Source organism: Heptranchias perlo, unplaced genomic scaffold, assembly GCF_035084215.1.
Source record: "Heptranchias perlo isolate sHepPer1 unplaced genomic scaffold, sHepPer1.hap1 HAP1_SCAFFOLD_47, whole genome shotgun sequence".
Classification (NCBI taxonomy): Eukaryota; Metazoa; Chordata; class Chondrichthyes; order Hexanchiformes; family Hexanchidae; genus Heptranchias; species Heptranchias perlo.
This window is the reverse complement of record NW_027139484.1, coordinates 7,190,556-7,202,139: the sequence shown is the minus strand read 5'-3', so window position 1 is coordinate 7,202,139 and position 11,584 is coordinate 7,190,556. Positions and strand designations below refer to the sequence as shown.

Here is an 11,584-nt window from a genome sequence, read left to right as displayed (position 1 = left end):
TTTACCCTTATTTCTTTATTCATCCCTGGTGTGTCATTTCTGGCTAGTTTGTTCTTGCTTTTCAGTGGGATATATTTCTCCTGGACTCTATTGATCACCGTTTTAAATGTTTCCCACTGCTGTTCTATTTCTTTGTCCAGGTCATTAATATGTCAAACATTTCACCGTTTGAAACTTCTCAAGTCACATTTCCATCACAAAGCCAGTTGCTTTTGTGGGAGGAGCAACTCAACTTGGTAGAAAATTCAGCTGCAGCCCAATCCACCAATAAAATATTTTCACGTCTTAGTAAAAGTAAGGAATGTCAGAAGTGGGATTCGAACCCACGCCTCCAGAAGAGACTGCGACCTGAACGCAGCGCCTTAGACCGCTCGGCCATCCTGACTACCGAATGCATATTCCATTCTGCATTATTTCTGCACTGTTGGTCAGTGAACTGAGCATAAAATTTGAAAATCGCACTCGCCCAAAGTGGGGTTCGAACCCACGACCCTGAGATTAAGAATCTCATGCTCTACCGACTGAGCTAGCCGGGCATGGTTACTTTAATCGCCTTGTCTGTTATTGCAGCAACCAGGAGAAAGACTCCATTTCAAATTATTGGAATCATTTCTGAGGGCTCGGATAAACTGTCACTTCGAAAGGCACGGACTCATCAAGGACAGTCAGCATGGATTTGTTCAGGGGAGGTCGTGTCTGACTAACCTGATTGAATTTTTCGAGGAGGTGACAAGGAGGATCGATGAGGGTAGCGCAATTGATGTAGTCGACATGGATTTTAGCAAGGCTTTTGAAAAATTCCCAAATGGCAGATTGGTCGAAAAATTAAAGGCCCATGGGATCCAAGGGAATGTGGCTTGTTGGATCCAAAATTAGCTCAGTGGCAGGAAGCAAAGGGTAATGGTCGATGGGTGTTTTTGCGGCTGGAAGGCTGTTTCCAGTGGGGTGCCGCAGGGCTCGGTACTTGGTCCTTTGCTTTTTGTGGTACACATTAACGATTCGGACTTAAACGGAGGGGGCATGATGAAGAAATTTGCGGGTGACACAAAAATAGGCCGTGTGGTTGATATTGAGGTGGAAAGCTGTAGACTGTCGGGGTTCAGGCAATTTTCTGATAACAAAGCACTCAATCTATTCCTGAACGAATTTTGAACGAAAATGTGCGTTTGACCCGGCACAGGCACGACGGGCCGAATGATCTCCTCTTGTGGACTAACATCATACGATGATACTAAGTGTTATCAGACGGAAAAGCAACACATTCCAAATAAGAGCAGAGAGAGGAAACTAGTCTAACAGGATAACAGCACGGTGAGATATTGTATTTGGGAAGGATGAGGAGGGATAGTTTATCATGGTGGTAGTCACATACGGTATCATTTGTGACTTTGATAAGGACCATTTCATGCTGCGACAGGGGCGGAAACCGAATTGGAGAGATTCAGCCCGGGCGCGGCCCCATCGTGAGCGGTGAGATGGAGGGGGGGTGGGGGAAGTGTCAGAGCTGGGGCTCACCGGTGGAAGCAGCATATAAGTTTAAAACGGTACTCGCCCAACGTGGGCTGAAACCCACCACCCTGAGAGTTTTTAAAGCAAAGGGGGAACAGCCACTGTCTGTATCTCTTGCTGCACTTGAAACAACACATTCCAACTGCGAGCAGAGAGAGAACACCATTCAGTTGCCCATTGTTTAGTGAAATATTATCCATTTCCGTAGTGCAGCGGTTATCATGTCTGCTTTGTATGCAAAAAGTCCCCAGTTCGATTCCGGGCAGGAACATTATGTTGGAACTTGGTCTCCAGAAACATCCACATCGATTTTCTTCTCCTGCCAAAAAGGGAGACAGTGGCTGTTCCCTGATTCTTTGGAAGGTGCATCTTTTACTTCATTGAACAGTTTACTTTGAGTGAGAGAAAACTGATCCACAGTGACACTCTTTTCAAGTTTTATTCCCTTTTAATCTGGAAGGATACATTTGCTTTGGACAGAGTGGCTTTTGAAACGAGTTGTCGGGTGGAATCGACAAACCTTTTCCGCTGGTGGGGTCAAGGGAACCGAACCAAACATCTGCCAAGTTCTCCCGAATTATCCGGTTCAATGGGAAACCGACCAACAAAAGCCCTTTCATTGACCGTGGAGGTTCAGACATTTTTCTGATAAAAAAGCGCTCAATCTATTTCTCTTGTCTACTTCCCGATGTTTCCGGATACTGTCTGCATCTCTGCCCTGTGTTTATCTCACTCCGTGTCCACCTGCAGGGTGGTTTTTGAACGAAGACGTGTGTTTGTCTTCTGTTCGTAATAAAGTCAGTGCGGTTTGACGTGTTGTTACTCAAAGGTGCACTTGCCCTGCTGGTGAGCAGAGGCAAGTGCTCGAGCAAAACAGACGTTTCCGGGCAGACACACAAAGCTTTCAGGTTGAAGAAAGGAACGGAGGTCTCCTGTGCCTCAGCTGTAGGCTGTCTGTAAAGTAAAGAAAACGGCTTTGAGCTCATTTCTGCTTACTCCAAAAGCACGTTCGCTGGTTCCAACCAGAATCCTAAGAATGACTTTTATCTGTTAATTGTATTGCAGTCCTCCGCTGTACCAGCTGAACGATCGAAGGGAAGCAGCAAAGATTGCTCTCTTTGGTAAATGTTCACTGTGCGCCTTTTGACACTTCCGGACTCGTGGAGTCACATGTGCATGACCGAGACTGACTCGGTTCCTGCTCATAGCGCATCGTTGTGGCAGTGTGAGCTGTTACTTTCTCTGCACACCCGAGAGGCGAATGCAGCAGTGGATACCGTGTCTTATGACAAATCAGAAGATTGTCTGGTCAACTCCAACCTGACTGGATTGTTTTTGCAAACTGTCCATTAATTTATGACTTTTAATAGCTTGCAAATTGACCTAATTGGTAGTGCTGCCTGGAAGTCTCCACCGTTCGTGCACTCTTAACAGAGCAGGAAATGCATTAGTTTTATTCACTTTGTAAATCCTGAGTTCAATCCAAAGAAAAGATACCAGGACCCGTGAAGCTTTTTTCCATGTCTCACTTTATCTTTCCATCTTTGCGAAACACCAAAATCAAAAACTTTTGCTGACTGCAGCACACCAAAAGATTTACTGCCCCTTGACCTCGATTTATCGAAGCTCAGGATTCACGTGGGTTATGGATTTGCTGAAAACTGGAACCATTTTTGTTTCGGGACAATTCCCCAAGGTAAAAAAGTGAGTGGAAAATGCGGACATCGATCCCAGTACTTCTCGCATGCTAAGCGAGCACTCCACCATTTGAGCTAATTCCCCAGTTGCGGTGGTGAATTTGCCCTTCACAATAATCGCTTAACATTCGTCTCCAGGCAGTGCCACGAATTGCCACCTCCCTGAATTTTTTCAATACTTTGCTCCAATCCGCGGTATCGAGTGTTCGCAATTGAGCAACAGCAGAACGGGAAGGCACAGTAATCGTGAATGATGCCGAGAAGAGCCCGAGCCTGCGGAACGCAGACGAGGTCATCGGAAAAGAACAGCAGCCCGAGCTTGAGGAAACAGCGAGAGCTCTGTCTGTCTGTCGGTCTGAATGATGGAAGGCTTATTTGCCTGAAAGTCAGTGCGGTTTGACGTGTTGTTACTCAAAGGTACGTCCTGCTGGTGAGCAGAGGAAAGTGCTGGAGCAAAACAGCCGTTTTCGGACAGACACAAAAAGCTTTTGGTTTCAGAAAGGAAAGGAGGTCTCATGTGCCTCAGCGCCAACATGTTAAGCTTTTGGCTGTCTGTAAAGTAAAGAAAACGGCCTTGAGCTAATTTCTGCTTACTCCAAAAGCACGTTCGCTAGTTCCAACCAGAAACCTAAGGATGACTTTTCTCTGTTAATTGTATTGCAGTCCTCTGCTGTACTTGCTGAACGATCGAAGGGTAGCAGCCAAGATTGCTCTCTTTGGTCAATATTCACTGTGCGCCTTTTGACACTCCCGGACTCGTGGAGTCACGTGTGCATGACCGAGACTGACTCATTTCCTGCTCAAACCGCAGCGCTGTGGCAGTGTGAGCTGGTACTTTCTCTGCACACCCGAGACCAGTGGAGCAGTGGATTTCGTGTCTAATGACAAATCAGAAGATTGTCTGGACAACTCCTACCTGACTGGATTGTTTTTGCCAACTGTCCATTACTTTATGACTACAGATAGCTTGCAAACTTACATTATTGGTAATGCTGCCTGGCAGTCTCCACCGTTCGTGCGCTTTTCGCACAGCAGGGAGTGCATTAGTTTTATTAACTTTGTAAATCCTGAGTTCAATCCACAGAAAAGATATCAGGACTTGTGAAGCTTTTTTCCATGTCTCACTTCATCTTTCCATCTTTGCTAAACACCAAAATCAAAAACATTTGCTGACTGCAGCACACCGAAAGATTTGCTGCTCATTGATCTCGATTTATCGAAGCTGAGGATTGACGTGGGTTCTGGATTTGCTGAAAACTGACACCATTTTTGTTTCGGGACAATTCCCCAAGGTAAAAAAGTGAGTGGAAAATGCGGGCATCGATCCCGCTACTTCTCGCATGCAAAGCGAGCGCTCTACCATTTGAGCTAATTCCCCTACTTGGCAAGCCCACTTGCCCTTCACAATAGTCGCTTAACACTCGCCTCCAAACAGCGCCACGGATTGCCACCTCCCTGAATTTTTTCAATACTTTGTTCCAATCCGCGGTATCGAGTATTCGCAAGTGAGCAACCGCAGAACGGGAAGGCACAGTAATCGTGAATGATGCCGAGAAGAGCCCGAGCCTGCGGAAGGCAGACGAGGTCATCGGAAAACAACAGCAGCCCGAGCTTGAGGAAACAGCGAGAGCTCTGTCTGTCTGTCTGTCTGACTGACCGGTCGAAGGCTGATTTGCCTGAAAGTGAGTGCGGTTTGACGTGTTGTTACTCAAAGGCACTCCCTGCTGGTGAGCAGAGGCAAATGCTAGAGCAAAACAGCCGTTTTCGGGCAGACACAAAAAGCTTTCAGGTTTAAGAAAGGAAAGGAGGTCTCCTGTGCCTCAGCGCCAACATGTTAAGCTGTAGGCTGTCTGTAAAGTAAAGAAAACGGCCTTGAGCTAATTTCTGCTTACTCCAAAAGCACGTTCGCTAGTTCCAACCAAAAACCTAAGGATGACTTTTATCTGATAATTGTATTGCAGTCCTCCGCTGTACGAAGGGAAGCAGCCAGGTTTGCTCTCTTTGGTAAATATTCACTGTGCGCCTTTTGACACTCCCGGACTCGTGGAGTCACGTGTGCATGACCGAGACTGACTCATTTCCTGCTCAGACCGCAGCGCTGTGGCAGTGTTAGCTGTTACTTTCTCTGCACACCGTGCAGCAGTGGATATCGTGTCTAATGACAAATCAGAAGATTGTCTGGACAACTCCTGGCTGACTGGATTGTTTTTTGCCAACTGTCCATCACTTTATGACTTTAGATAGCTTGCAAACTAACCTAATTGGCAGTGCTGCCTGGCAGTTTCCACCGTTCGTGCGTTTTTCACACAGCAGGGAGTATATTAGTTTTATTAACTTTGTAAATCCTGAGTTCAATCCACAGAAAAGATATCAGGGCCTGTGAAGCTTTTTTCCATGTCTCACTTCATCTTTCCATCTTTGCTAAACACTAAAATCAAAAACTTTTGCTTACTGCAGCACACCAAAAGATTTACTACTCCTTGACCTCTATTCATCGAAGCTGAGGATTGACGTGGGTTCTGGATTTGCTGAAAACTGACACCATTTTTGTTGCGGGACAATTCCCCAAGGTAAAAAAGTGAGTGGAGAATGCGGGCATCGATCCCGATACTTCTCGCATGCTAAGCGAGCGCTCTACCATTTGAGCTAATTCCCCTGCTTAGCGAGACCAATTGCCCTTCACAATAGTCGCTTCACAGTCGCCTCCAAACAGCGCCACGAATTGCCACCTCTCTGAATTTTTTCAATACTTTGTTCCAATCCGCGGTATCGAGTATTCGCAAGTGAGCAACCGCAGAACGGGAAGGCACAGTAATCGTGAATGATGCCGAGAAGAGCCCGAGCCTGCGGAAGGCAGACGAGGTCATCGGAAAACAACAGCAGCCCGAGCTTGAGGAAACAGCGAGAGCTCTGTCTGTCTGTCGGTCTGTCTGACTGATGGAAGGCTGATTTGCCTGAAAGTGAGTGCGGTTTGACGTGTTGTTATTCAAAGGTACGCCCTGCTGGTGAGCAGAGGCGAGTGCTCGAGCAAAACAGCCGTTTTCGGGCAGACACAAAAAGCTTTCAGGTTTCAGAAAGGAAAGGAGGTCTCCTGTGCCTCAGCGCCAACATGTTAAGCTTTTGGCTGTCTGTAAAGTAAAGAAAACGGCCTTGAGCTAATTTCTGCTTACTCCAAAAGCACGTTCGCTAGTTCCAACCAGAAACCTAAGGATGACTTTTCTCTGTTAATTGTATTGCAGTCCTCCGCTGTACTAGCTGAACGATCGAAGGGAAGCAGCCAAGATTGCTCTCTTTGGTCAATATTCACTGTGCGCCTTTTGACACTCCCGGACTCGTGGAGTCACGTGTGCATGACCGAGACTGACTCATTTCCTGCTCATACCGCAGCGCTGTGGCAGTATGAGCTGCTACTTTCTCTGCACACCCGAACCAGTGGAGCAGTGGATTTCGTGTCTAATGACAAATCAGAAGATTGTCTGGACAACTCCTACCTGACTGGATTGTTTTTGCCAACTGTCCATTACTTTATGACTATAGATGGCTTGCAAACTTACCTTGTTGGTAATGCTGCCTGGCAGTCTCCACCGTTCGTGCGCTTTTCACACAGCAGGGAGTGCATTAGTTTTATTAACTTTGTAAATCCTGAGTTCAATCCACAGAAAAGATATCAGGACCTGTGAAGCTTTTTTCCATGTCTCACTTCATCTTTCCATCTTTGCTAAACACCAAAATCAAAAACTTTTGCTGACTGCAGCAAACCTAAAGATTTGCTGCTCATTGATCTCGATTTATCGAAGCTGAGGATTGACGTGGGTTCTGGATTTGCTGAAAACTGACACCATTTTTGTTTCGGGACAATTCCCCAAGGTAAAAAAGTGAGTGGAGAATGCGGGCATCGATCCCGCTACTTCTCGCATGCTAAGCGAGCGCTCTACCATTTGAGCTAATTCCCCTGCTTAGCGAGACCAATTGTCCTTCACAATAGTCGCTTCACACTCGCCTCCAAACAGCGCCACGAATTGCCACCTCCCTGAATTTTTTCAATACTTTGTTCCAATCCGCGGTATCGAGTATTCGCAAGTGAGCAACCGCAGAACGGGAAGGCACAGTAATCGTGAATGATGCCGAGAAGAGCCCGAGCCTGCGGAAGGCAGACGAGGTCATCGGAAAACAACAGCAGCCCGAGCTTGAGGAAACAGCGAGAGCTCTGTCTGTCTGTCTGACTGACCGATCGAAGGCTGATTTGCCTGAAAGTGAGTGCGGTTTGACGTGTTGTTACTCAAAGGCACTCCCTGCTGGTGAGCAGAGGCAAATGCTAGAGCAAAACAGCCGTTTTCGGGCAGACACAAAAAGCTTTCAGGTTTAAGAAAGGAAAGGAGGTCTCCTGTGCCTCAGCGCCAACATGTTAAGCTGTAGGCTGTCTGTAAAGTAAAGAAAACGGCCTTGAGCTAATTTCTGCTTACTCCAAAAGCACGTTCGCTAGTTCCAACCAAAAACCTAAGGATGACTTTTATCTGATAATTGTATTGCAGTCCTCCGCTGTACGAAGGGAAGCAGCCAGGATTGCTCTCTTTGGTAAATATTCACTGTGCGCCTTTTGACACTCCCGGACTCGTGGAGTCACGTGTGCATGACCGAGACTGACTCATTTCCTGCTCAGACCGCAGCGCTGTGGCAGTGTGAGCTGCTACTTTCTCTGCACACCGTGGAGCAGTGGATATCGTGTCGAATGACAAATCAGAAGATTGTCTGGACAACTCCTGGCTGACTGGATTGTTTTTTGCCAACTGTCCATCACTTTATGACTTTAGATAGCTTGCAAACTAACCTAATTGGCAGTGCTGCCTGGCAGTTTCCACCGTTCGTGCGTTTTTCACACAGCAGGGAGTATATTAGTTTTATTAACTTTGTAAATCCTGAGTTCAATCCACAGAAAAGATATCAGGGCCTGTGAAGCTTTTTTCCATGTCTCACTTCATCTTTCCATCTTTGCTAAACACCAAAATCAAAAACTTTTGCTGACTGCAGCAAACCTAAAGATTTGCTGCTCATTGATCTCGATTTATCGAAGCTGGGGATTGACGTGGGTTCTGGATTTGCTGAAAACTGACACCATTTTTGTTTCGGGACAATTCCCCAAGGTAAAAAAGTGAGTGGAGAATGCGGGCATCGATCCCGATACTTCTCGCATGCTAAGGGAGCGCTCTACCATTTGAGCTAATTCCCCTACTTAGCGAGACCAATTGTCCTTCACAATAGTCGCTTCACACTCGCCTCCAAACAGCGCCACGAATTGCCACCTCCCTGAATTTTTTCAATACTTTGTTCCAATCCGCGGTATCGAGTATTCGCAAGTGAGCAACCGCAGAACGGGAAGGCACAGTAATCGTGAATGATGCCGAGAAGAGCCCGAGCCTGCGGAAGGCAGACGAGGTCATCGGAAAAGAACAGCAGCCCGAGCTTGAGGAAACAGCGAGAGCTCTGTCTGTCTGTCTGACTGACCGATCGAAGGCTGATTTGCCTGAAAGTGAGTGCGGTTTGACGTGTTGTTACTCAAAGGCACTCCCTGCTGGTGAGCAGAGGCAAATGCTAGAGCAAAACAGCCGTTTTCGGGCAGACACAAAAAGCTTTCAGGTTTCAGAAAGGAAAGGAGGTCTCCTGTGCCTCAGCGCCAACATGTTAAGCTGTAGGCTGTCTGTAAAGTAAAGAAAACGGCCTTGAGCTAATTTCTGCTTACTCCAAAAGCACGTTCGCTAGTTCCAACCAAAAACCTCAGGATGACTTTTATCTGATAATTGTATTGCAGTCCTCCGCTGTACGAAGGGAAGCAGCCAGGATTGCTCTCTTTGGTAAATATTCACTGTGCGCCTTTTGACACTCCCGGACTCGTGGAGTCACATGTGCATGACCGAGACTGACTCATTTCCTGCTCAGACCGCAGCGCTGTGGCAGTGTGAGCTGCTACTTTCTCTGCACACCGTGGAGCAGTGGATATCGTGTCTAATGACAAATCAGAAGATTGTCTGGACAACTCCTGGCTGACTGGATTGTTTTTTGCCAACTGTCCATCACTTTATGACTTTAGATAGCTTGCAAACTAACCTAATTGGCAGTGCTGCCTGGCAGTTTCCACCGTTCGTGCGTTTTTCACACAGCAGGGAGTATATTAGTTTTATTAACTTTGTAAATCCTGAGTTCAATCCACAGAAAAGATATCAGGGCCTGTGAAGCTTTTTTCCATGTCTCACTTCATCTTTCCATCTTTGCTAAACACTAAAATCAAAAACTTTTGCTTACTGCAGCACACCAAAAGATTGACTGCTCCTTGACCTCTATTCATCGAAGCTGAGGATTGACGTGGGTTCTTGATTTGCTGAAAACTGACACCATTTTTGTTTCGGGACAATTCCCCAAGGTAAAAAAGTGAGTGCAGAATGCGGGCATCGATCCCGCTACTTCTCGCATGCTAAGCGAGCGCTCTACCATTTCAGCTAATTCCCCTGCTTAGCGAGACCAATTGCCCTTCACAATAGTCGCTTCACACTCGCCTCCAAACAGCGCCACGAATTGCCACCTCCCTGAATTTTTTCAATACTTTGTTCCAATCCCCGGTATCGAGTATTCGCAAGTGAGCAACCGCAGAACGGGAAGGCACAGTAATCGTGAATGATGCCGAGAAGAGCCCGAGCCTGCGGAAGGCAGACGAGGTCATCGGAAAACAACAGCAGCCCGAGCTTGAGGAAACAGCGAGAGCTCTGTCTGTCTGTCGGTCTGTCTGACTGATGGAAGGCTGATTTGCCTGAAAGTGAGTGCGGTTTGACGTGTTGTTATTCAAAGGTACGCCCTGCTGGTGAGCAGAGGCGAGTGCTCGAGCAAAACAGCCGTTTTCGGGCAGACACAAAAAGCTTTCAGGTTTCAGAAAGGAAAGGAGGTCTCCTGTGCCTCAGCGCCAACATGTTAAGCTTTTGGCTGTCTGTAAAGTAAAGAAAACGGCCTTGAGCTAATTTCTGCTTACTCCAAAAGCACGTTCGCTAGTTCCAACCAGAAACCTAAGGATGACTTTTCTCTGTTAATTGTATTGCAGTCCTCCGCTGTACTAGCTGAACGATCGAAGGGAAGCAGCCAAGATTGCTCTCTTTGGTCAATATTCACTGTGCGCCTTTTGACACTCCCGGACTCGTGGAGTCACGTGTGCATGACCGAGACTGACTCATTTCCTGCTCATACCGCAGCGCTGTGGCAGTATGAGCTGCTACTTTCTCTGCACACCCGAACCAGTGGAGCAGTGGATTTCGTGTCTAATGACAAATCAGAAGATTGTCTGGACAACTCCTACCTGACTGGATTGTTTTTGCCAACTGTCCATTACTTTATGACTATAGATAGCTTGCAAACTTACCTTATTGGTAATGCTGCCTGGCAGTCTCCACCGTTCGTGCGCTTTTCACACAGCAGGGAGTGCATTAGTTTCATTAACTTTGTAAATCCTGAGTTCAATCCACAGAAAAGATATCAGGACCTGTGAAGCTTTTTTCCATGTCTCACATCATATTTCCATCTTTGCTAAACACCAAAATCAAAAACTTTTGCTGACTGCAGCAAACCTAAAGATTTGCTGCTCATTGATCTCGATTTATCGAAGCTGAGGATTGACGTGGGTTGTGGATTTGCTGAAAACTGACACCATTTTTGTTTCGGGACAATTCCCCAAGGTAAAAAAGTGAGTGGAGAATGCGGGCATCGATCCCGCTACTTCTCGCATGCAAAGCGAGCGCTCTACCATTTGAGCTAATTCCCCTGCTTAGCGAGACCAATTGTCCTTCACAATAGTCGCTTCACACTCGCCTCCAAACAGCGCCACGAATTGCCACCTCCCTGAATTTTTTCAATACTTTGTTCCAATCCGCGGTATCGAGTATTCGCAAGTGAGCAACCGCAGAACGGGAAGGCACAGTAATCGTGAATGATGCCGAGAAGAGCCCGAGCCTGCGGAAGGCAGACGAGGTCATCGGAAAAGAACAGCAGCCCGAGCTTGAGGAAACAGCGAGAGCTCTGTCTGTCTGTCTGACTGACCGATCGAAGGCTGATTTGCCTGAAAGTGAGTGCGGTTTGACGTGTTGTTACTCAAAGGCACTCCCTGCTGGTGAGCAGAGGCAAATGCTAGAGCAAAACAGCCGTTTTCGGGCAGACACAAAAAGCTTTCAGGTTTAAGAAAGGAAAGGAGGTCTCCTGTGCCTCAGCGCCAACATGTTAAGCTGTAGGCTGTCTGTAAAGTAAAGAAAACGGCCTTGAGCTAATTTCTGCTTACTCCAAAAGCACGTTCGCTCGTTCCAACCAAAAACCTCAGGATGACTTTTATCTGATAATTGTATTGCAGT

General features: G+C 46.8%; 2 non-coding genes across 2 annotated transcripts; both read right to left on the bottom strand.

Moving 5' to 3' along the window:
• Positions 1 to 302: 302 nt before the first annotated feature.
• Positions 303 to 385, bottom strand: trnal-cag (transfer RNA leucine (anticodon CAG)). Its single transcript has one exon. It is a non-coding gene; the product is annotated as a tRNA-Leu (tRNA).
• Positions 386 to 463: 78 nt separating this feature from the next.
• On the bottom strand, positions 464 to 536 carry trnak-cuu (transfer RNA lysine (anticodon CUU)). Its single transcript has one exon. It is a non-coding gene; the product is annotated as a tRNA-Lys (tRNA).
• Positions 537 to 11,584: the final 11,048 nt, after the last annotated feature.